Source organism: Pongo pygmaeus, chromosome 2 (assembly GCF_028885625.2).
Source record: "Pongo pygmaeus isolate AG05252 chromosome 2, NHGRI_mPonPyg2-v2.0_pri, whole genome shotgun sequence".
Classification (NCBI taxonomy): Eukaryota; Metazoa; Chordata; class Mammalia; order Primates; family Hominidae; genus Pongo; species Pongo pygmaeus.
The window spans coordinates 177952659-177974144 of record NC_085930.1 but is presented as its reverse complement, the minus strand read 5'-3'; the positions used below and the strand labels follow the sequence as shown (position 1 = coordinate 177974144).

The 21486-nt window shown below is 35.4% G+C and overlaps 2 long non-coding RNA genes across 2 annotated transcripts in view; both read right to left on the bottom strand.

Annotated features, from left to right (window-relative positions):
• LOC134739201 (uncharacterized) overlaps positions 1 to 5538 on the bottom strand; it is an 80061-nt gene extending 74523 nt beyond the window's left edge. Inside the window, exon 1 of the long non-coding RNA XR_010125784.1 lies at positions 1220 to 5538. This is a non-coding gene — a long non-coding RNA (uncharacterized LOC134739201). The remainder of the gene's footprint in view (positions 1 to 1219) is intronic.
• Positions 5539 to 8566: 3028 nt separating this feature from the next.
• Positions 8567 to 19609, bottom strand: LOC134739200 (uncharacterized). The gene is made up of 4 exons (XR_010125783.1): positions 19476 to 19609; positions 14858 to 14980; positions 12689 to 12809; positions 8567 to 12320 (listed from the first exon to the last, which is right to left on the bottom strand). It is a non-coding gene; the product is annotated as an uncharacterized LOC134739200 (long non-coding RNA).
• Between the last annotated feature and the right edge of the window lie 1877 nt (positions 19610 to 21486).

The following is a 21486-nucleotide window of genomic DNA, read 5'->3' as shown; positions in this document are numbered from 1 at the left end:
CCTCTGAAGATGGCATTGCAAGGAGAAAATGAGGACACATGAGTGTCAAAGACCATTTTCAATCCTAGCACCTGCCTCTGTAAGTGGCCCCAACGACATGATGGTTTCCTTTCGAACCTATTATCTCCTTCTGATTTTACACAAGGTTGTACTAAAGAGAAAAAAATGCTGTGATATTTTCCTCTGAGATATAATAATAAGTGCTTAATGCAAAATACATGATAATACAAGAAAAATTTATAAAGAATAAAAATGCATATTTATGTATTGATTTAAGAAAATACTTATTGAGCAATATCTGTATATCAGGACTGTTTCAGGAGTTTGGGGATACTTGGTTGAACAAAATTTTTAAATACCCTTCACTCATGGGGTTCTGATTATAGCAGGAAAAGACAGGCAATAAATATTTGACATCATAATTAGAGTATGTGCTATATTAGAAAATGATAAGCAGTATAAAAAAAGAAAAAAGTTGGGAAACTTACAAGTTACAGTTTTAAGTAGGGTAGTACTGACAAGATTCAGTAAAAAAGTAACATGAGACTTTTTGAAATGTGAAAGAGTTATGTAGGTACCTAGGAAACAGCATCCCATGAATGCACAAGCCAGAGACAGTCAATACTGGCATTGTGGAATACCTTTTTCCAAATGGTATATGCATCTACACACACACAGATATATATCTATATATGTTGCTTGTAATTGTAATCATACTATACAATAACTTTTATATTTATAAAAAATGTAATACCTACAAATCTGAAAAACCAAAACACCAATAACCGTATTAAAAATTTTCAAAGTTTTTCTATGGTTAAGCATTAGCATCTTTGAATTACATTTGTTTGAATGATCAATCCTTAGATATAAAGAAAACAATTCGAATTCTGGAAGTTAGTAGTTCCTTGGGTTGATTAGTTCTGTTCAAAGAAGCAGTTGTCTAGCTTTAGTCTTTCTGAATATAATTATCTGCAGTGTGACCTTTCTTCTTCTGCTCAAGCTAACAAGGGGACAGGAAGCAGCAGAGGCTAAGAAGACTGCATTAAATAACTTTATTGCCCTATGTCTCAGTTTCCTCACCTGCAAATAGGGGATTAATAGAGCTTACCCATCTTCTGAGGGCACTGGTGGATTAACTAATTAATAGTCATATGATGCTGAACAAAGGCTGAGGATTATTATTAGAGAAGAAAGAAAATCTATCATCAGAGCATACCTTTCTGGCATCTGTTGCCTTGGTAACCAGATTTGCAGGTGCAACTACCATTTTTGGCACTGCATTCCAGGGTATTCTCCTCCACACACTGACATTCTGAAGTGCAGCCAGCTCCGTAGGCACCCTTGGGACAGTCTACAAGCAAATTGAGGCAAAGCGGTCACCTGAAAACCATGCTTTGTTTATTTTAAATTGTTAGTGCACAGGCACGTAGTTCTGTGGGGCCTGATTATGGGGAAAACAAGAGGATCATCCTGACTGCCAAAAAAATAAGGAAACAAATGTCTTTTAAATCAGGCAACTCATTTGCTTTTTGGCAACTGGACGTGAACAGTGAAGCCTGAACTACTTAAAAGGCTTTGGTGCTTCCGGGAGAGAAATTGCTTCTCAATGTGCTCCATTGGTGCCTATAGTTAATATTCTCCAAAGAATGCTAAGGCCTGCCAAGCCCCATATTCATCCTGCTGCAGCATGGAGATGATGGACAAGCACTTACGAGAAGGCTGGCTGTTGTTTTCATTCCCTTCCATTCTATGGTAATCAGAAATAATTTTACATCATGTAGATAACACAAAGCTTTCATGGTGACAGCAGCGTTATCTTGGCCACATCTTTGGCAAATGGTACTCGCCTTCCTTTCATTATTTTCTCTATGCCATTGAGTGTTAGGGATGGAAGGCAGCACAGGAATTCTAATATGAAAAAGTCACACCTTTGCATTCAGGAAAACATACCCATAGTTTTCTCTTTGAGGAGTGTTACAGTAATTCAATTCCTTTTCTGAAATATCCCTCTGACATTATTTTCTCCCCTATTACAGATGTCCAAGTGACATATCAAGTAAAAAATCCTTCAAGTGGCCTCCAGGCTCAAGGTAATTGCACTGTGTGCCCGCATAGGCTTTGCTGTACAAAGCTGCTTAGAGAGAACACTTGACTTTCCAGTGGATGGAAAGAGACATTAGTAGAAATCATTCAAAGTGGTGGTTATGATGCCATCATGTAGGGCCATCCTAGTCCCAATTGCCAGGGATAGTACAGAGCTACCTCTAAAGTTAACAGAGTCCTTTTCAGGTTTCCCAATGTAGATAATAAATTATATGATCCTCTATTTCCTTTTCTATGGCTTCCAAGTTTCAGATCCTTTCCTACATCCACCAGGTCCCAGGGTCTCTCAGGCTATTGCCTGCCTTAATGTAGGCCTCTTCTTGCTCATTCCTAAATCCTCACTCAGAATTGTCCTTCATGCCCTATTCTTTCTGGTTCAGCACATAGAATTATGGTTCAGAAGATAACACAGACACAGAGAAATGCTTAAATGTGACCATTTGTATATTAAGAACATATTACTACTGGAATATATTTGGAAATATGGGAAAGTGGGGTTTGTAATGCATTGAAATGTGTCCACCAAAAATTCATATGTTGAAGTTCTAACCCTTCAGCACTTCAGAATGTAAATTTATTTGAAACTGAATCATTGCATACATAAGTAGTTAAGATGAGGTCATACTGGAATAGGATGGCCTCTAATTCAATATGACTGCTGTCCTTATAAATAGCGAGTATTTGTATGCAGAGACATGTACCATATGAAGATTGAAGTTATGTTGCCACAAGCCAAGGAACTACCAGAAACTAGGAGAGAGGCCTGGAACAGATCTGTCCCTAGCACCTTCAGGGGGTTGTGGACACCTTGATCTTGGACATCTAGCTTACAGAACTACAAGGCAATACATTTCTGTTGTTTAAGCCATTCGGTTTGTGGTACTTTGTTATGGCAGGACTAAAAAACGAATATACAGAGTTGCAAACTCAAGGTCTTGAAGACCAGGAAAGTGACATTAATAAATAAATCTTCAAGTCCAAGCAATAAGGGAGTCGCAAAGAAATAGAATGTATCATTTTTCCCTAAAGATAGTCATATTTAAAATGCTAACCACTACCACCACCAACACAACAAACATATTTGCTGATTTTTTTCCTGTGCATCAACTCCTCACAGCATGCAAATGAATAAATATCTGCTATGCCAATATTATTAAACCCTAAAAACTTCAACTTGATGTTTCTGAAAAGTTATCCCTTTACCTTTTTGACCAGATCAATAATGATTCAATTTTTTTTGCCATAACATCTGATATAACCTTTTTAGATATTCTAAAGTTAATACTAAAAGTGGGATGTGTCTTGTTACACTACAGGAATAATAATACAAATATTATCCTTGTTTCTAGGTCAGTCTTCTTCTCTTGGCATATCCTAGGAGGTATATAACATTCTGGAACATACCATCTGCACCTCTATTGCTCATAGTTTCCCACACCTTTCCCCTTCTCTTCTATGTTGCTTGTCTAAGCCTAATGTTTCCTCATGCTCCAGGTTCAGTGTTCTATGATGACTTCACTGGCTCTCTCATTGGTATATTTATAATTTATCTTTCCTATGGACATGGCTTTTATAAAATAGATGAGAATCATGGACATTGATTAAAAATAAAACATAAGACTCTAAAAGGTGCCTGTTATCAAGAGATGGTTATGGTATTAAGTAGTTCTATGGTTAGAATGTTTTTGTGCTCCCAAAATTCATATGTTGAAATCCTAACTCCCAGGGCTACGGTATTAGCAGTGATTAAGTGATTATGTTGTGAGGATGGAGCTTTCATGAATAAAATTAGTGCTCTTAAAAGAGACCCCAGGGAACTGCCTTGCCCCTTCCACCATGCATGAGAACACAGTGAAAAGATGCCATCTAAGAATCAACAAGTAAGCCCTCCCCAGATACCAAATCTTGGTGTCTTGATCTTAGTCTTCCCAGTCTCCAGTACTGTGAGAAACAAGTATTTGTTGATTATGGACAACCTGGCTTATGGTATTCTGTTGTAGCAGCCCAAATGGACTAAAACACTGAAGTTCAATCAGGAAAGATTTTCAGAGGCATTAGTCTGTCAACAAAAAGAGAAGAGGACGTGAAATAGGTAGAGGAGCAGGGTGAAGACTGTTGCAGGCTCATAGATACTTGCACATAGATAGCATCAAGGTGGGATAGAGAACATTCAGAGTTATCCCACTGGGAGAGATTCTAAAAGTTACTGCTGGGTTCAAGTATTTGTTAGTGGTTGTGTTTTCTTGCATCCTTTGAAAAATGTGATTAATAGTCAAAATGCAAAATTAGAAATCTTAGAGAATGAGACTGCTTCACACTGGAAGAGAGAAATAAAAGAAACTTGTTCTGGCCCGAGGTATTCAACTTTGGTAAAGTATCAAATGTCTACCTAAAAAGACTATTAACAATCCACTCCCATTAATTAAGGTAAACATTAACCAGATGTAAAGCAAAATTAGAAACATTTTTCTTTCATTCATTAAAATCTAGATTCTATAAAGAGGCTAAAGGCTATAACATATTTGTCATATACATAAAACTATAGAAAATATTTTTTACTCTCTTCCTTCGTCTACAGTAGTCTCTGCACTTTTCTGTGCCTTCATGCTTTACACACAGAGCAAATTAAGTGCCTGCAAGTTACTCAGATGACAAAACCTCCCATAGCGCCCTGGCTCACACATATGAGCACCATACATCCTGCGGCAATGGTCATTGTTGGCACAGTTACATTTCCTTTTGCAGTTCTTCCCAAAGAACCCTTTTGGACATCCTGGAGGGTGAGAGGAGAAATGAAGAAAATATTAACCCACATGTAAAACTTGCTAGAGTTATTGTTATAGGAAGTCAGGAGACTGAGAAAGGTAAAATGTTTCCAATCTGGTTGAACTGAGGCTAGGGAGATCTTTTTAAAACCACCAAGATGATTCTGTATCCTCTGCTTAAAATCCTACAATGACTTGTCATTGCTGTCAGGTCAAAAACACCAAACTCAATAAGACTGGGGCCCCTGCGTTTGCTGACCTCATGTTGCACTACCATCTCCCCGTCTGCCTGTGCTCCGCTCCGCTGGCCTCTGCAGGTTTCATAGTACATCCCATACTTTCCTACTGCCTCTTAATCAGGAAAGCTCTTTCCTCACTCTTCTGTTTTATCTCTCTACATTTTGCAGGCTTTTGCTTAAATGTCCCTTCTCCGTAAGTCTCTCTCCCAGGCTCATACAGTCTGCATTGTCCTCATGGTCTCATCTCCAACCACATATTAGTACTGGTAGGTAATCCCTACCAGTATTTGTAATTTATGGTTGCCTTGAACAAAATCGCAAGTTCCACATGGAAGCATCATCATATTTTTTATTTCTTTTTTGTTATCATATCATAATATCTGGTGCCATTCCTAGCAACCACTTAATGTATTTTTTAAATAAATAAATGAACATTGCTCACAAAGATAAGTAACTGAAATGCCAGCAGGGACCTTACTGCATCTCAGAAAGTGAAGTAAACTTCATTTCCAACTCCCCAATTCCATCAACTGTGAGAAGCTAATAAACTCCTCATGATTTCTGGCAATCCCTAGAGACTTACATCCTCACTGACTCTCTGCCTTCAGCTTTTGTGCCTGTGCAAGCAAGTTCTTTTTTTGTGCTTTATTAACCCATGTAGGAATTGTGGCCTCTTCACTGGTTCCCACACACACACACACAAAATCTATGCACAGTACTCACTGGTATTTTGTGAGATTTTTATCCATCATCTCTTTTTTTCTTTTTCTCTCTACCTCCTCCCCTTTTCTTCTCTAATTTTCATCTTGTCTTCCTCCCTGGTTTCCCCAAGGAGCTCCATTCTTCATTTTGTTATGCAGAGAAAATAACTTCTCCTAAGCTCCTACATCTAAACCTGTATACATAATTGTAACTTTTTGCTCAGTAGAAGAAAAAGGCTTTCTCTGTAAGAGGATCCGTCCTGCTTAGATCACAGTAGGAGATTTAAGTATCACTTATTTTGTTGTTACACATGTCCTCAGTCAAAACAATTGTACTTTTATATATACAGACACTGCTTTCACAGCCTTTTACTTCTTCAGAAAAAGGCCATTTTGAAAAATACACATGCAACTTTCACTTAGTTTATTTCCCATTAGAAACCCCAAGAACTTAAAGAGTCATCTCACTGACTGGCACCAGACATTCCTTCTGTCTTCATAAGTTTTCCCATGAACCCCTGGCGGGCTCTGGCAGTGCCCAGTCAGAAGATCACAGGTGCCTCCATTCTGACAATTACAGATGCTGCCACATTCTTTCTTGTTGGTCTCTGGGGAATAAGCTATGAAGAAACTAGAGAAGGTGAACAAGTAATGGAATATACGTGTTCTGATACAAATGGAGGGAAAAGATCACTTGTCTTTCTATCAGAATAGATACCAAGTAATTAAAAACTCAGCAGCTTACAGACCCAGGAAAATTTTCTGGCATGTTCCTAGTTTGTATAGCATAATCACTCCTGAGGGGATTACTGATACAGCTAGTTAAAATAATGATGACTGAAGAAATTGCTAACAAGTTTCAAATGCAAAATTTATCTCATTTCTTAAATTCTAACCCTCACACTTTAAAAGCTACCCAGACATCTTTGCTGTACAATTCCAACCCTAACGAGAAACAAACTGCATCTTCTATTTTGAAAACTGAGGGAAAAATGCTTTTAAAATGTCATGTATTTTTAACCAGGAATGAATGCAGCTAAGGTTCTCATGGGAGTCCCAAGGTAGTTTGCATTGCCAAAGATAAGACAAAGTCAGGGAAACAACAGTTTTCATTAGTTTGTTGGTATTTTTGTATTTAGTGCTCTATAAAACAATAAATTGGGAAAAATGTCGGTGACTTTATATTTTAATGTAAGCAAATGTAGCTGCTGAGATAATTTCAGTAATCATTGTAATTGACATTTTATCATAATAGGCTAAATGTTATAAAGTTACATTTATAAAATCTGCTCCATTCATCCCCTGCTCCCATTCCAGATGCTAATATGGAACTTGGCTTCTTATTCACCCTTTTCTTTGCTTTCAAGCCATAGGCTACTATGAAAGGGAAAAAAGGAAAGGATAAAACAAAAAATGAGAGACTGGCAACAAACATTTGTTGTGGCCTATATTATTAATTTACATTTTGTTAATGTTTGCGTTTTAATAGCAACTACGGAAGGGGCAATTTTTAAACACTTAACCTATAAAATGAAGCTAAGGAAGTTTAAATGGCTTGCACAGTGTCTGGATTATGGCAAGTCATCAATATAGACAAACCAACACCATAATTTGACACTCCCTCACAAAGTAACCTGTGATTATCATATAGTCTATAGATTTGCCAAATACTTCATTAGATCAAACAGTGCACAGATTCTGGGGAAGAAAAATGTAAAACAAACACGTCCCAAACCATAGCTGGATGATGTAAAAAAAAGTCATAAATCTCTCCTCCCATGTTTTAGTCTACTCATTTGTCATACGAAAAATACTCCTATCTTTCCTTTCCACCAGATAGAGTCTCACAATAACAAATGATTTCGATATGAAACATTTCATAAGAAATGGGGTTCTAAAAGTGTGCTTTTAAAATTAAATAATATGTGGTCATTTTAAAATTGTTTCAATATATTTATTTGAAGAAACCTCTAAGAAATCAAAATAGATATTTTCATTATAGACTAATAAATATATTGGGCTAGAAGATCTACTCAATGGGAAAACTGACTTCTAGATCCCTGTTGAAAGTTCTTTTTTCATTTCTTTTGCTGCATTTGAAAAGCTGGCAATCTTAAAAATATAGCCAATGAATAATTGGTCTCTTCTGCTTATTGTAGTTTAAAGGGATTTATTTTTATTATTATTATTTTTTTTTGTAGAGACTAGGTCTTGCTATGTTGCCCAGGCTGGTCTCAAACTCCTGGCCTCAAGCGATCTTCCTGCCTCAGCCTCTCAGAGTGTTGAGATTACAGGCATGAGCCGGCATCCCTGGCCAATAGGGATTTTAAAGAAAATATTCCCACTCCTTCTTTTTGTTAAAAAAAATGAACAATTGTTTTTCGTTTCTCCTAAATAGATTGTTCTGTTTTCGTTTTAGTAAAAGAAATAAGAGAAGGATATAGAGAAAGTACAAAGAAGATAGAAGTTCTGCTTTCAGGGGTAGACTCCCCTTTATTGCAACATATAAACATTTGAGAGATCCCCAAGGTTCTCTAAAGCCAAAGAAGATGCCACCTTATTTTTATTTTATCAGCAAGCTCATTTTCAATATTTTGGTATTAATTTTATGTCAGAGATATTTTATTCTTACGTGTTGGAGATAGATTTTTTCATTATTTTATTTTTTAGTTTTTAAATTTATTATTGTGTAAAATATTTTTTATATTTTTATTTTTTACTTTTAAATTTTTATTTATTTTATTCTTATTTGTTTGAGATAGACTTTTTAGTTTTTTTACTATGTTAGGGATAAGTATTGGGAGATGCATATTTATCAATAAAACTTACAATATAAGGTAAATATTGACTTACATAATAATATTTATTTGATCCCAATTTTACGTATTTGAGTGTGTCAAGTTGCAGGTCAATATAGCTGGGAGTTTCAACACCAAGTTTTATTCATGTGTTCATTCATGCAGTGGATGCCTCCAGTGTGGAGAAATTCACAATGAATAAGCATGAATAGGACCTGGCCAGCGAGCTCTCAGTCTAGCAAAGAAGATAGAAAATGAACATAGTGAACTCTAATCCAATGTAGAGAGAGAGAAATTTTTTTAATCCATCAAAAACATAAATAGCTGTGTTAGACTGAGGCCATCAAATAAAGATTCATGCAATAGGCAGAAATAGGCCTTCAAGGATGACAGTTTAGCAAAAGGCATAAAGATGAAAAGTGCAGCACATTAAGTAGCGAGTGGTTTAGTATGCGGGAAATAATAGGTTAGGCGAAGAGCTATGACTAGGACAAAAAGCCAAAAGGATTTATGAGAGTCTGATGGCCACTAGTGACTGGGTAAGATGTATACACTTTATGTGAAGGGAAAGGGACAAAGTTTTTCAGCAGCAGAGAAACGTGATCAGAGGGATGCATGAGGAAGATCCTCAAAACCCTAACTAGTAATCTTGGTTAAACCATTTCACTATGTTATGACTGAAGCTTTGCATCTACATCATATAAGAGTAACAACAGTTGTGTTCTTCCCATATGTAGAGAGTTCAAAAGAAAATCTGTTCATATCATCTTCCAAGCCAATCACAAAAACTAAGACAAAACACTTATATAAATAGAACTCATAAGATGAATTTAAAAAGAGAAAGAAGAAACGAAGATAGTCAATATATTTTATTTTGTCACTTGGAAGTCTGAACTCCTGAAAGCATACCTTCATTTAAAATATGGAGGAAAGGAATTTTGGGCAGTATGATTTTTAAATCTTTGAACTTACTCATGAGAGACTTGTATAAAAAAATTAAACCAGTGTCATTGGCTGTGTTAACATATTTTTCAAAAGAAAAAGCACAAAAAAATACACAAAACCAAGCAGCAAACAGTCAAGCAAGTCCATTTAAATTGCACTTTGTAGCACAAATCCTTTCCTTTTTTCTTCATTGGGAATAGCTTGTCAGGGCCTAATGATTTATTTAAATGGAGGGATTTTTATAGGCCTAGAATATTAGCATTCTTTATTAACTTTTACATTCCATGGATAAACAAGAGACAGCATGTCGAGTTTCCTAGGGAACACAAAATCTCCTTTTTAATTCACATATTCAGTTTAAAACTTAAGCTCTTCATAAGCATTATTTATGCCCAACAAATTGTCTTCTTGTACTTATCAATTGCTTACTTTATTAAAACATTTTGGGGAGAATATATGTAAAGGAGTAGTTTGGAGTGCTTACCCAATTCTCAGGGTGTCACTTACTTTCATTACAAGGAATGACACCCCAACCTGCTGGGCAGGAGCATTCACTCCTTCCTGGCACTGTCCTCCATTCATTCAGTCCTTGCAGCTCAAGCTGCAATTGTGTCCAAAGATGTGATCTAAACAGACTGTAATGTGATACCATCTTAGTTCGCTCATAAATGTCTACGTAACTAAAAATCAAAATAAAACCCTTAATTTCCTACAAAAAAAAAAAAAAAAAGATCCTTGAGCATAGTTCCTAAGGAATCTTTAAAAAGGACAACAGCAAGACATAGCTTTTAAAATAAAGCTTATTTTACTTTTTCCAATTATAACATTGGAATATTGTCCCTAAGAATACTTAGAATCTTTAGGAATTTCTTTTTTAAAAAAGAAATTATCATTGATTTGAGAACAAAAAAAATCAATGTTCCTGAAATTTTGATGCTTTTTCTTTCAGAATTTTTTATGTGTAGTTTTGTTTTCTGAATAAATCTTTTTATTAAAATTTAATACACAGAGAAGTACACAAATCTAAACTGTATACTTCAAACTTATTTTCACATTGTAAATAACTCATGTAAATGCCACCCAGATCAAGATACATAATATTACTAGCAACCCAAAATCTCAAAAGTGACTTGATAATTTTCAATCATTAATTTCATAAATTAAGCACCGTGGTGATCTCTATCACCACAGATTATTTTCCCTTTTTTGAACTTTTTATAGGTAGAATTGTAAAGTATGTACTCTTTGGTGTCAAGCTTCTTTCATTCAATATAATGTATGTGAGATTCATACATGTTGTGTATGCAAGAGTTTATTTTTTATGGTTATATAGCATTCCATTGTATTAATGTACCACAATGTATTTATCCATTCTTTTTTTGAGGGAAATTATCATATCGAGTAAAGGTGGAGAGATGTGTATTCAGTTGTTTAAGGCTCATTCAATTTTAACTTTTGTCCCTGTTTCTAGCGTAGGGACTTTAAGATGTCCTAATTGAAAACTTGGCATTTTTACCAAGGCCTTTGGCAGGCCTGAGCTCATGTTCTGCCTCCCCATCATCATGAAACTGCTGATAAATGTGCTTCACTCTTCAAGCTCTTGGCAGCTATCTTTCAGATTCCTGGCACAACCCATTAATTGGCAAATGGCTTGAGGAGAAAAGCATCTGAGACCATCCTACTTGTCTGGTCTTCTCTTCTTTGCAGCTTTTGGCCACTCAAGTTCTGACTGTTGTTGTTGCCGCCCCCAACTATTTCTCTTCTGACTTTGATTAGCCAAAGCATAAGGAGTTTAATTAAGAAACATTAAAGTACTTCCATTTTTATAAAGAGACACTTACTGATATTATTATGATTTGACCACTGCATAAAAATATTTCTCCTATTTTTCTGAATACATTCTAAAGCAATCATCAAGCTTTGATATTGTTAAAATACAATAAATAGAGGGAGAATAAAAAGAACAGCTCTGTTTTACAAAGGAAAAAAAAGAAGCAGCGGATTGGCTGCAAACAGTTACTTTTGATATTTACTTTGATCAGAAGTTGATGCTTGAGTTCTGTTGGTTAGATATATAAGAAAAACTGCTCACATTTTGAAGATTTTTTGGTTCATTTAAGCATATTAACCAATTAGTTCTCTGCATTTTAAAACCTAGAAAGGAACTACATTTTAGGGCTATTTAAGGTAAGTTTTAACTATCTAAAGTGATTTCTAGTGAAATTTTAATAGAAGAATTAAAAGATTTCAATCTTTCTCCCCATTATGCTAATTTAAAGATATTTTTCTGCTCCATTTTCCTGTATTAACTTCAAGAACACCCCTCCACACTGCACTCCCACTTCTACAAGTACCTACACAGCACTCCTTTATTGTACAAAAGGAAATAAAAAGGACAAAATATGATGGATTTCATAGGAAGCTCTGAAGAAGTGACTTTGGCCCTACTTTTCTTGCAAACTTCGTGTTGAAACATACGATGGCATTAAATATTGATAGTAAAATTGTCTACAAAAATGTAGTAAATTATCTAAAAATAAAAGTAAGTATAATAAGGTAAATTCTTTTACACACCAAAATTGTGCAAAGCAGTCAGTTCTCTACGAATATCTTTTTCCTCTTCCTCCTCATCTTCTTCATCTTTGTAGGTGGGAGGCAGAAAGGTAGCAACATAATGAAGCTGTTGAGGTGGGCTCTTGAATAGAAGACCTGGAAACCTCACAACTTCCCACTCCTCTTCTTCCTCCAACTCATCATCATCTAAAGCTAAGGCCATAGAAGAAAATGCGAGGTTTCAACTCGGTTAAAAGAAGGAAGTACCATGCAAAGGTTGATAGAGAAATGAGAGAGTTTGAACTAGATAGCCAAGGCAGGGGGTGACAGAAAGGTAAAATGCTTTGAGATGGCCATTTCAAAAGTCTATTGTAAATGAAGGTGAGAAGCTGCCAGCACAAAGTTAAAACTGTAGCAGAGAGAACAAAAGAAAATAAGGAAAGATCTTAGTCTGTGAAGAGAGAAAGGGGAAGGCAGGTTGAATTAAGAAATATGTGGCCTCCATTGCTCCTGAAGAACAAGATGAGGGTGGAAGTAGTTTAGAAAATATATTAATACAATAAAATTCTTCAGTGACTTACAGGGGTAAGTTTTTCTGTCATTTCCAATTCTGTAGCCTTCTTCACAACTACATTCGTATGTTCCCACAGAATTAATGTAGTTGGTCACAGACTATACTGACATCCAGCCACTCATCCACATCTAAGAAAGTTTAAACAATATCTGCTTTTAGGCATTGAGAGGTAAGATAGATCTTATGAAATAATAGACATATTTGTGTTCTTCTTGTGACCTTTATTAAACAATAACAACGTGCTGCCACATAGAAAGCAAGCATAGCCCCCAAATTCTTTCTCAAGTACACTTGGCCAATTATTTTTCTTTCACTCATTTTCAAGTTTACTGTACTTCATCTACACAGACAAGGTATTTCTGAGACCTTGTTTGTGAGGTTTAGATGAAAAACTTAAAATAAATTCAGGCCGGGTGTGGTGGCTCACGCCTGTAATCCCAGCACTTTGGGAGGCCGAGGCGGGCGGATCACGAGGTCAGGAGATCGAGACCATTCTGGCTAAGACGGTGAAACCCCGTCTCTACTAAAAATACAAAAAATTAGCCGGGCGTGGTAGCGGGCGCCTGTAGTCCCAGCTACCCCGGATGCTGAGGCAGGAGAATGGCGTGAACCCGGGAGGCGGAGCTTGCAGTGAGCCGAGATCGCGCCACTGCGCTCCAGCCAGGGCGGCAGAGCGAGACTCCTTCTCAAAAATAATTAATTAATTAATTAATTAATTCAATGGTCTCAGGCTGTGTACCCTTTTGTAGAATGTTCATTCACTCTCGAATTATTCAATATATATGATAGAAAACATTCTAGGTGTAAGTCAGTACAAGCTTTGTGGACAATTTTAGGGAAGAAAGAATTTTAGGCCTTGATTGCATGCAACTTACTGGTTTATGACCAAGTCTGAGTCCAGACTTTGGTCAATATGTTTACAATACTATGAGTTCATGTATGCGCTTCTAAGCTTTACCTCAGATTGTTGATGCCTTTTCCATTTGCATGCGTGTATGCAAGTATGTATGTTCATGCCATACAATCATCTCTTGGCTCATTCTGCTTAAGAGCAGATGGTACACGAAATTTTAAAAATGTTTTTGGCTCTGTTAATTGGATGTAATGTGGTAAATGGCAATATACTCTACTGTGTTTAGTATATATAGATATCATAGTTGTGTGTTCATTGCTGTTATCTTCATTGCAAGGCTGGGGGAGCTTGGCTATCTATCATCTTTGACAGAATTCTGAAATGTGTTTCTTTAAGCAAAGAAAAACTACTTTCTCTGAGGCATTACAGTCTTATATAATTGGATTGTTATTGGAATAGATATCAATCTTCTAATCTTTGATTTTAAGAAAAATTTTGTTCAAAGTAATGGTAATAATAATACAAAATGAAAATTTAAAGATTAAACATTTAAGGTAAACTTTTAAATTACAGCAATGGTTATATGAGCTATTCCTAACCGCATAAACAAAGTCAACAAACTCTACTCACTAAATTCAAACTCTTATATTAAAAAACATATATACAAACAAAAAATCACCTGAAAGATAAGTGAACTAATTTTGACATGTAAGTTAAGAAATTGTAAATGACTCATTTTAAAACTTGCATTAGCTATATTAATATCAGATATGTAAGGGATTCTGGTACAGATTTAGACTGTGGCTTGTGAACTGATGGTCCTTTTGCTCTCTAACTAAAAAAAAAAAAAAAAAAAAAATTCATTCAAAATGTCTTCCAGTAACCAACTTTCTAATTCCAGTCAAGTTTGCCATGGGTGGTTTCTTTGGCAGTGTGCGTTTCAGAATCTCTCATTTGCCTTTAACATATATTAAATTGTGTGAAAGGGATTATGGACCAATAAATATGATGATAATAATAATAGCTACTTTTAGTTATTTTTCTATGTCAGCCACTGCATTAGGCACTTTACATTTATTACTTTCCTTAATTTCCCCACTAATCCTATTATTGTCATCACTTTACTGATGAGGAGCTAAGGGTCATAGCAGTTAGAGTCGCCCAAGTTTATTATACGATAGTAAATGGTAGAACCACATAGAAAGTCAAGTCTCTTTAGTGGGAAAGCCTTCCCTTGCCCACCCTAGCCCTCTGCCTCAGACATTTCTCTTCCTTTATTGCCCTGTCACATCAATTATTACTTGTTAAATCTCAGAAATTTACCATCACATCCACAACCATCGGAAGTGATCTGAAAGCCTTCCTGACATCTGCATTTGTAACCTCCTAAATAGTTGATGCAGAGCTGAGCACAGCAGGCTTCTCCATTCTCACATTCATCAAGATCTGAAGGGGAAAAGAACACTGCTGTTATTGCAGAGATAGGAATTTAACGACCCTATAGAAGCACTGACAAGCTACACTTCTAAATTAAAACTGTTTTACTAATCATTTTCTATTTCTCAGGCCATGTAATACAAACAGCGAAGAAATCTTAACACAAAAATAAGGAGACCCACTTTTGGTTTATGTTTCTTCATGCTTCTTCTATGCCTGTTATTTATTTTAAAAGAATGTAAATAATCTCCAAATGCATTTATAGGCATAGGAAAAGTGATCTCTGCTATTTTTCTAGTTTAAACAGTAATTGGACTGAATAAACAGAGAAGTTGAAGAACAAAAAAAGAGCCTAAGAAAAAAGAGCCAAAAAATTCCATTTGGTGAACATTTGACAGCTGCAAAGAGGAGACAGTCTTAGACTCCATAACATGTTTGTTCTTCCAGAACTTCAGATCAAAGAGTGTTCGCAAGCAAGTGTTCCCAACTGCCTGACTGGGAAGACAAGTGGCAACTACAGTTCTGAGAGAGGGCAGAAGACTTATTTTAAGTATTATGTTTTAAATTATAGACAATTTCAGAGCATTTGTTTGAATATTTAGATTATACTGTGACTGGGATGAGTGAGGTCTGGGGTTTTTTATTCCATCTGTGACATCATTACCCTGAAATGTCCTGTTAGGTGAGCAGTTTTCTAAGTAAGGATCTTTAAGCCTTCTTTAGCACTGTTATTTCAGAATTCTACAATCCTGAGTGTTTCTTATTAAGATATAACTGCCCTGGGGAAAATAGAAACGCACCAGAAGATGTCAAATTGTAAGTTTTCAGCCAAAGGATAACCTATTTCACCTGAGTTTTGAGGCGATCATTTCTAACATAATTGGCCAAGGAAGTAGCAACGGACACTTTGCCCTGCTTTCCTTAGGCCGAACACCTGGGAATTATTTGGTCAGGGTTTTTTTGGCTCTAGGCCTTGGTTCAATTCAAGCCCCTCTGTTGTTGAGCTGTTAAGGTGGATGGCCTGTCAGTGCTGAGTTTACAAAATCCTACTATGCCATAACTACATAAGCAGCCACAGATAAAAAGGGTCAATGTCTCAATTAACCCTGGAAAGGATATCAACTCAAGAAAATGAAGACAAGAGAAAGAAAGGAAAGAAAATACAATCAGTCAATCAAGGTGAAGGGTCACCAGAAAATATCTAAATGAAGGTCATTTAGACATAAAACATTTTTTCCCACAAAATGTCAAAAGCAGAACTACTCACAAAATTCTAAATGATATTTTTTCCTTTCTAGTATTAAACCTTCCTTTTATTAATCCTACTGATTAAATAGTATGATGTAGAGAATAAAAAACTTTTTAAAAAATTCATTTTCAAGGCTGGGCATGATGGCTCATGCCTATAATCCCAGCACTTTGGGAGACCGAGGTGGGAGGATTGCTTGAGCTGAGAAGTTCGAGGGTGCAGTGAGCCGTGATTGTACCACCTGCACTCCAGCCGGGGTGACAGGGCGAGACCCTGTCTCAAAAAACAAAAAAAAATCTACTCATTTCTAAAGACCAATTATTCACTAGTGTAAAGGCAATTATTCACTTGAATATACATATACATATTTTACTTATTTGTCTGAGAACAGATTAATGTCACAGCTGCTTCATAAAAAACAGTTATGCATGAAGGAAATCAAAGGATTTTCTTTTTATCATATATTAGTATCAACTTTGAAAAAATATATATGAGAATGTACCAAAAATGTGAAAATAAGTCAGCCAGTTAGCACATAGTTAATTAAACCTATCCAAAGGCAAAAACTTATTAGGGCTAAAACCTAGAGATGTGTTAACACAATTTGAAAGACAGGTATATAAAATGCAAGTGTCTGACTAGCAATGAAGTCACTAAATTTAACAATTGGCCAGTTATTAGAAAATATTTATTATATCTAACCTTATTCAGTGACTATGTATGGGGAAGAGATAGAGAAGATCAAGTTTTTCACTTTTGATGTTTTTCTGAAATCAGAGCTGAAATGTTTCAGTGTTTTGCCTGGCTGCAATTGGTCCTCTACTTTTGATTAAGGCTAAATTTTTATGTATGGATTAATTTGGGTACAATGGTAAAATATTTGGCAACTGGCCAATTTAGGAAAAATATGATCATCAGAGAGGAGGACAATTAAAAGGGAAATTAAGCATAACAAAAGAAAAGGAAATATTAAAGAATACTGAGGAAATATTAAGCATAACAAACAAAAACAAGCAAATAAGGTATCATAATTCCTGAATGATGACAAATCACTGCTTTAGGAACTTGGAAGTATTTTCAGAATCAGGACACATAGTAACGTAGTTTAATACTTGCTTTTCCTATTTACAGTAGCAAGCAAAGATCTAACAAAATAAAATTTGAAAAATTTAGAAAACAGGTGATTTAACAGTTGAAGTGGCAAGACATTTTAAGAAAGGCTTGTGATGTAGGAAGAATGGGGTTTCAGATGAGTTCCAAATGAGGATGGTATACATGGGACAAACTAGAAATAGCCCCAGAGGAATGTTAATAGAAAAAGAATCCAAAATGGATCACTAAATGATAGACTGAGGGACTTATTTTCCAATTGTGTAATGCAATGTTGCTCCTTGCTATTTGAGAACAGGGCATCTTGAGACCTATATGCTTGAAGCCTTTGGTGGTATCTGCTAAGACTTTTTAAAAATCTGAAAAACTTTTAAAAAGTCTAAAAAATAATGTTTTAGATGAAATGAAATTGAATTATTTATTTACTTATTTTTGAGACAGGGTCTTGCCCTGTCATCCAGGCTGGAGTGCAGTGGTGCAATCATAGCTCACTGCAGCCTCAATATCCTGGGCTGGAGCGATCCTCTCACTTCAGTCTCCCAAGTAGCTGGGAGTGCACCACCATGCCTGGTTAATTTTTAAATATTTTATAGAGATGGAGTCTCTCGAAGTTGCTCAGGCTGGTCTCAAACTCCTGGACTCAAGCAATCCTCCCACTTCAGCCCCCAAAAGTGCTAGGATTACAGGCATGAGACTCAGTGCTTGGCTTGAATTTTCTTTTTCTTGTTGGAAAAACGAAATTAACTTGAACCATAAACAATATAACATTGTCATATTGACGGCTGAAATTTCATAAATATGCACTTTTCTACATTTTGACCCTGGCAGATGCTATTTTTTTCTAGCTATAAATAAGAACTTTACTGAATGGTATTTTTCAAAAAATAAAGAAAACACCAAATTTAAGTCACAAAGAAACAGTTTGGCAAAATTCCAGTTTCTCTTATAAATACTCAAAAGAGGAACAAACAGAGAGATAGAAGGAAGGAAAAGAGGGAGGGAAAAAAGAAGCAATCAAGGAAGAAAGCCTTTAATTTTTACTATGGATACAAATCTTATCAAGGCAGGAAAAAAAAAGTAAGCATATTTTTCATTAAATAATAAGAGGTGAGGAAAGCAATTGGCTTCAATGTTACCCACTGTAGATTCTGAGAACAATATTGAAAGCAATGTTGCATAAATAAATACAATGGCAATGTTTTGAATTTATAAAACCAGAATACTGCAAAATTTCTTGAGTTTCATTCTGTGTCATCATACTGCCAAAGTAAAATGTCCTAAATATTTAAACCATTGAGTTTTTTATACTTCAAGTTGTCTCTATCTAACCATATTGAGAAGTATGAAATGGTCAAAAGATTTTGTATTGTAATTTTTAACAGAGGAAATATTAAGCATAACAAAAGAAAACAAGCAAATAAGGTGTCATAATTCCTGAATGATGACAAATCACTGCCTTAGGGACTTGGAAGTGTTCTCAGAACCAGGGCACACAGTAATGTAGTTTGATATTTGCTATTCCTATTTATAGTAGATACTCCTTTTTCTCAGGAATGTTTCATTATGAAGCAAAACTAGGGTGGAATTTTATTTTCTTCACTGTCTCAAATGATATAAATTCCAATAGTATGTTGAGAAAGTTAGCAATTAAAAATGGATTTGAGTTGGAAATTTCAAAGAATGAATTTTTTTTAAGTTGTCTTTTAGAATATAGCTACTTGCCATATCAAAGTTGAACATACATCCCAAATATTATCAAGCTGAAAACCAATGCAAATAATTTAGTTTCTGCTTGAGGTAGAGAACAATGGGGTATGTGATAGCATTTGTTGTTGGAATTACAAATTACATTGAATAGTTGGATAGATCATGGAATATTTTCCTGAAATAAATCTATTAAGGGCATATATTTCATTAAAGTGTTTTAAATCTCCTTTAACTTCAAGGTAAATATATAAATGTAATGGTGTCTTCTGACAGGTAACCCTTCTTTTACATTTATTCAGTAGCCAGAGACACTCTTCAATTTATTTGTCTTTACAGTTTCAGAGATGTGGCACACAGTACAGCCGTAAGCACTACAGATTAGAGGGCTAAATGAATCCAGAGCAACTTTTGAATGAAATGGCATTTACCAAACATTACCTATGCATGTTTTCTCATCGGAATCAAGCTGGTGTCCATGGTTACAGGAACAACAGGGAGCACCAATTTCATGTTCACGGTGATGGGAACAAACACTATTGTTCTTTTCACAGCTATTGACAATTTCCAATTCAATCCCTTTCCAAAATGAGCAAAAGAGGATTATTAGCATAACAACAGAGAAACCTGAATATATGTCAATAATGGACACGTTCTCTCTATTGAGAGGATGACAAACTTTATTAGAAATCCATCAACACTCTATACGCATAAAAGTAAAAGTCTGAGGGTTATTAAGCATTGTAAATGCCTATATACCACATTATATAGTAATAAACATATAAATAATGTTGAGTGATACAGAAAGGTAATGATGAATCCACCACTGGTTATTAAACACTTACCTTAAAGGAAACATGTTTTGGGAATTCTCAGTATTTTCAGGATATAATAGATATAATATATATACATCTATATTAAATCAATAATCAGAAATCAAATAGGTTGTTTGCTAGCTGACATTTCTGTTCTTGAGCTAATAGTATGTTATTATTCATCCTTTTTAGGGTCTATAAGCACATGAAAATACTGTTAAAAAATAACCTTGGAGCAAAGGTGTAAATATAAACCCAATGATTTAGTTGATCATATGTAACTAGGGTCATGTTGATGCGCTAATCAGCTTTGATTTATATGAGAATCACTTATTACATAAACAAATTATTATGGTGAAAATCAATTTGGCTGATACCTGCTACTAATTTCAGGCATATTGGTGGGCCTGAGCCTCAGCAGATGAATGCCAATTGTCCTGAGCACACAGGCATTATAGTCTCTCATTTTCTAAGTGACAAAATAAGAATTACAAAAATGTTTAGAATCCATTTTAAAATATGGACTTTAGATACTCTGAGTGCCATTTTTACCACGGAAGGTCTATGGGTCTTTATTTATGTTGTTTGAACACACCCCTTCTTACTGAGAGTGTCTACATTGATTCATTTCCTCTAAGTCTTAACTCATGAATCATTTAGAAGAAAAAAAGCTGGAGGAAAAAAAAAAAAAAAACAAGACAAGAGTATTTGGGATTGTGACACTCCTTGAAAGCATATGTCACCATATAAACTGCCTAGACAGCCGCTACAGTTCCAGAAATCATCCGGCCTAATCCCCAGCAGCCAGTCCAGGGCACAGAGCAGCCTCAGATGCTCCCAAGCACCCAGGGTACATCCCTGTCATTGTGCCCATCCCACTGTGCCATCATCATCTTGCACTCCCCAGCTCATAACAGATGTTCAAAATAGGTTTCGAATGATTGAATAAACAAATGAAGGATTATGCTAATCAATTTATTGTTAAAAATAAGAACCCCTTTGGGTTTAGAAACAGCTAGTTTAGGACTAAGCAAAATTAGAAAGCTAAAGGAAAGATTAGTGAAGGGAATTGATATTTTTCATGATACATTAACATATACTCTTCAGAGAAACCTATTTCAAATGATGTCTGTGGTTGTGGTGATAGGGACACACAGATTTTTCTGATACAGAATTCAAGTTTTTTCTGACATATGCTTGCTATTTCCATTCTTATAAAGAGACATTTTTACCTATTTATGAACCATATTTGGTAACTTAGAGTCTATCAAATTAATCTCCATCATTTCTTAGAGAGAGAGAAAAGTAAGGTCAATTGACATGAAATCACTTCAATAACATTTACGGCACTGTTGGTTGTAAAAGCCAGTCTATATTATGCGAGGTATCATATGTGCTTATTAATCTAAATATTATAAGTCATAAAAGTAACATGATTTTTGCTTAGGATCAGAAAACTGAGGTTCAGAAAAGATAAAAGACTTGCCTAAGGTAGCAGAGCTGGTAAGAATCAAAGCTTTCTAATTCAGAGATGTTTTCCTATATAATATCATTTATAAAGAGAAAATAGCTAGGCCTGGTGGCTCACACCTCTAATCCCAGCACTTTGGGAGGCCAAGATGTGCAGATCACTACAG